The following is a 5183-nucleotide window of genomic DNA, read 5'->3' on the forward strand; positions in this document are numbered from 1 at the left end:
CAGGAGCTGGGCCGGCGCTGTGACGCCCAAACCCTCTGACAGGAACTGTCTCCTGAAGGGACCACTGGCTCCAGAGGACAGAGCAAATCAGATTCCCCTTTTGAGAACGTGACTCAAGAGATGCAGAAAGTGGGTGAGTTTGCAGCTGGGCCAAAGTGATCCCGTCCCAGAGTGAAGGCCCAGGGCCCGGCCGGCAGCTCTTCCTTGGTGCTACGCTCTCGTTGGACGGCCGTCTTCTGAAGCGCGGTGAACGTGTCTATGTGCCTTACCACCACTCTAACAAAGGGTCCTGGGCTGATGCTTGTAGCAAGAAGAGCATTTCCTTCCAAGCAGGGGCCGGTCGGCGTAGACGTGAGGGAGCCATGGAGAGTGGTACAGCTCCTCCCGTCACTGCCACATTCCTCTGTGAGAACCGTCTCCACAGTAGCAAAGGCGGGAAGAAGGGAAGATGGGGTTGAGAGCTACAGCAAGGCAGGAGACAATATACAAGATACCGCTGGTTAAAGGAATTTCTAGGCTCACTCACGATATACACCAAGATGCTGGAGGAAACTGTCAGGGTTTCCAGAGCCACTTCAGGCAAGAAACAGGGGAATATGATTTCCAAAAGGGAGGGCAGTCAAAAGTTCAGAAACTCCAGCCAGTTAGCTCGAGGTCAATTCTTGGCAGAAATGTGTCCATGGGGGTTAGCCGGGGGGGCGTGAGTTCGTCAGCGACGCTGCTGTTGCCCAACTCACCTTCAAAATGTACTATGGACAGATACAAGTTTGTTTCAGCAAAATACTTGATAAAATCCTGTTTTTATTTTTATTTTTTAGCAAAGTGGGAAGGATGAGATGCTGTGGTTTGAGGCAGCCATGCGCAATGCAGAGCTATCACTTTTGAAGGCCGTTCGTGGGACAGCAGACACACTCTGTCGTGTGGGCTTCATGTGCAGCCAGATCTTGCCTCAACTTTCCAACAATCAGAGCTGTTCAATAATGCAATGAGATTCTCTAGGAGTGAGCTCCCCATCACTAGAAGTATTCAACCAACATTTGCATGAACGCCACTGGCATTGCACTCGAGGTGAACATAGCACTGGTGAGGAGAGTGAGAATCTACTTGGCCCGTTACATCCACCTTGTGTGAACTTGGGAAATTCACTTAACCTAGATCTTGGCTTCCTTCTAAATAAAATGGGAGTAAGTCTTTACAGAGAGGCTGTGAGTCACAGGAAGGTTGTAAGTCATAAGTTAAGTCATAAATTAAATGAGATAATGTCCATAAAGCATTTTATAAACTAAAAAATGCTGTACTAATGTGTTATCAGTAAGATTTTAGGAGCTTAGAAATAAAGGACTCTTGAGGCTAGCAGCATTCCGTACGCTGCAGTATTTGACACTGGCATTCTGAAGCCGGGGTAGAAATAAAGTCCCGTGAAGCATATCGTGCCAGCTCTGGCATGCAGTGCACAGATTATTACTCAAACTCCTCATTGAGTCATAATGATTATTTTAAAGCATCAAGGCCGGGCTAGAGTTATCAGCTTGCAAGTTGGCATATTTTTTATTTTGGTTTATTCCAAGTTTGAAAAATGATATATTGGGTAGTCTCAACATCCTGAGACATCAAAGAAATTCGCCACCTCATTAAAAAGTTGACAGATGGAAATGAGTTTCATGACACTGTATTCCCAGCTCACTGCTGGGCTTGGAGCAAGGTTGCCAGGTTGTTCACAGGACGTCTGTGGGAGCAGGACGCTGCAGCTGGGCCGGGCTGCTTTCCTCTATTCCCCACGCTGGGGCTGCAGACATCCCATGGCTCGGGGTCTGCTTCTCAGCTGGGATTTCTAGCGTCCTGCCTCAGAGTTCTGCAAGGAGCTCCAGCCGGATCCAGAAGGACGGTTTCTGGTGTCAGGTGCATGTATTCATTTCATTCTCATTTACTGTGTACTTTCTACCTTCTCCCATGATTTAATTCGGTGAGAATCTGTTGAGCAACTACTCTATTCAGCAAAGCTTCTGTCTCTCCTGTGAATAAGACATGGGCCCAGCCCTGTCCCAACATAGAATCCTACAGCCCTAAAAGCCCCCAGAATTGAGTCATCGAAAGCCCCCATAATCCTACCCTGCATTTGTTACTGTCAGGTCCCCTCACGTTCCAGCACTTCATCCACGGATACCGGGATGGTATCCAGCCTGGAGCTGCAAGTGAATTTTCCAGAAACTCAGTCTATCAGTGATGGAGCTGGGAAAACATTGAAGCACAGGGGACTCCATCAACTCTCAGGGGTCCCCACACTGAAAGGATGGCTGAACCTCATGATTCCTGGGGGCATTTCCAGTGCTCTGGGATATTACAAATTTGCTGCTGAAGAGTAATTAATTTTCTGAAGTATTAGAACTCTATACAGAAAAAAACGCACCAACTTTGGGGCTGTGTCATGTGACTACCCGAATGCTGAATGTTCTTGAGCAAGCACTTGGTCTCACTGATACTCCATTTTCCACCTATAAATAAGGATGAAAATCTTCACCTCCCAGAACAAATTTAAGTTCCACAGAAAAACATGTCTGTCAAGCACCTAAAAGCTTGACTGACTCATAGTAGGGACTCAGTAAACATGCTAGTTCCATTCCCCGACATGTTCAAGGAGAGTTTCTATTTTTCTTCGAGAAAGTAAGGACTCATTCATCAGGAGTCCTGACAGGTAATGTGATGGGGAGAACAGAACTCCAAGGACCTCAGGGAGGACTCCTGGGTCACATCTTACCCACCTCAGTGCCGAGTTTCCGAGACCACCACACTTGCAGCTGAGGACGCCCGTCCCCACGCTGCATCTGATTTTCCCCGGGAGCTGGCGCATTTCCCCCTGGACCGCCCGCTTCTGAATCTGGGAGCAGACGGTATCCTGCCAGAGCTCCAGAGCCACCCACTTCCAAGACAGGCTGTGTTCTGAACGCTGCACTTTATGGCACAATATTCGCAAGGCTCTGCATTTCTGGACCGAGGAAATCTTCCTTCTTTTTCCCGCAGAAGCAATCGCCATAGATACATAAAACTGTTGAAAAAGTTTCAATCAGTTTCTCTGTTGCCTCTCCACTGTGTTAGCATTCCTACAGACCCGGCCTAGTTGCCCAGATGGTCTATGAGAAGAAGCCAACAGCGGCTCCTCATCAGGCGTTTCTTGGTGCCAAGACACACAGAAGGTTTATGGTTCACAATGGAAAGGTAAGTATCGCAAACAAGGCAGAGCCCAGGGTCATAAAACTCCATTTATTTCATATTCTCTTTCACAGTGGTGGGTTTTATTCTCAACTTCAGGAGACGCAGGACAAGCATAAAAAGCAACCAGTGCCTGCCCCCCAAAATGTTGTCTTCTGAGTTACTCTTGTTTCCTTGCACTGAGCCAGCCTCCGTAAGAGAAGGCTCTCTCCATGGGAGGGCAGGGAAGCCAAGCCAGATGTCATTGTTTCCGCTGGGATCAGAACAGTAACTTCATGGGGCCGGGGGTGGGGGGACATCCTAGGCCTCTCACTGAAGGCAGGTGAAAGGCTGGAACATCTCTCACAGGGCCAGGGGTCACAGGTCACCAGCACAGGGCGTGTGGTTGGTTTTTTAAAGTCTGTTTCTGTTTTCCTGTGGTTGTGTGTGTGTGAAGCTTTTCTGGCTGCTGCAGTGCACGTCCACTGACTGCTGCGGTCACCTTTCCATGCACAGGCTCCGTGCTGGGCACAAACTCTCCTGAAGATTAATCTGGAGCTTCCATGTCTTGAATCCAGCCACTCACTATGTCACCTTCAAAAAGGTTCTTATTCAGTGTCTCTTGACCTTTCTGGATTTTTGAGACTCCAGAGAAAGCCACGGGCATCTTCCTCCTCCTGACACACACACACACACACACACACACACACACACACACACACACCATATACACTATATATTTTTGCATGTAATTTCAGGAATTTCTCAGATCCCCTGAAGCCCATCCGTGCAATGCAAGAGGGCAGATCTGCAAGTTAAGACCTTTGCCGTAATGTGTACACTCCCTGAGTGTACCCTGTCTGAGGGCAAAGTCGCCTCACGCTCAGCTCCACATTTGCCGCAGCCATGAGCCAGGACTAAGTGATAATGAGAAATCAATGTTAAGTCCAAATCAGCAGGGTCCCCAGCACTGACGAGGTAACTTTGCTTAATCTGTTAATTGAAAAAGATTCTACCCACTGTGTGGATGTAGAATTATAACACACCTGAGCAGAAGCCTGTTCCTCTACCCTCTGACCCAGACACACGCCCCACACAGATCCAGGCAGTGGCACAGCCCGGCACCAAGCTCTGCAGCTCCCAGCACCTACGCGAGCATCTTCACAGCATGACCGCCTCACCTGCCTCTGCGTCCTGGACCACCTACCTCATCACTACCCACAATTCCCCTCCCAAGGGTCTTACAATACTATTATAACCAGACACCAAGTTGAACTGGCCATGAAACCTAGCTGCCCTTTTTCCCATCAGAAGCAAAACACCTAAATATTTCATAGAAAGCTGTGTCAAGTCCGGTTCTTTACCCTAGACATAGGGTCTCCAAGTGTCACTAGGGAAAGCCAAAGTACAGCGTGAGAACTGGGGGGAAGGGGCCCAGAGGAACATACTGGAAAGAGGAAGCGATCAGGATGGAAATACCCAGGTCCCATTCCGACCTTTGCTGCTTACAATGAATGGGGGGGGGGGTGACCCTGTGTATGTCACTTACCCCACCTTTACCTGTTTCTTTATGTGCAAAATGAGGATAACAGTATTGACTGCACTCCTGTTTTGAGAATCCAAGGCTGGGAACGTGCCTTGTGAACTGAAGAGTGCCATAAGGGTATGGATAACCCCACTGCTGGTGCAGAGTTCCAGGAGACTCTGCCAGGGGGCGCAGCGCCGGGGAACAGAGCCCATGGGAAGCTGGGAGGCTGTCAGGACCTCGCTGCTCCCAGCCCTCAGGGGCCTGAGCGACAGCACTGATCCTGGAGACCTCGGTCCCTTGGGATAGACCAGCTCCAGGCCTCCTGCGGGACCAGGAGTCCTGAACTCGCACAGCAATTACCCTTTGCTGGTAAACTCTCTGGCCCCCACAAATCACAGCACAGTGGTTAACAGACAGCCAGGAGCTAGTCAGCCAGGGGCAGAGAGGAGCAGGGCTGCAGAGCCCGTTG

The sequence above is a fragment of the Rhinolophus sinicus genome, linkage group LG05, assembly GCF_036562045.2.
Source record: "Rhinolophus sinicus isolate RSC01 linkage group LG05, ASM3656204v1, whole genome shotgun sequence".
NCBI lineage: Eukaryota > Metazoa > Chordata > Mammalia > Chiroptera > Rhinolophidae > Rhinolophus > Rhinolophus sinicus.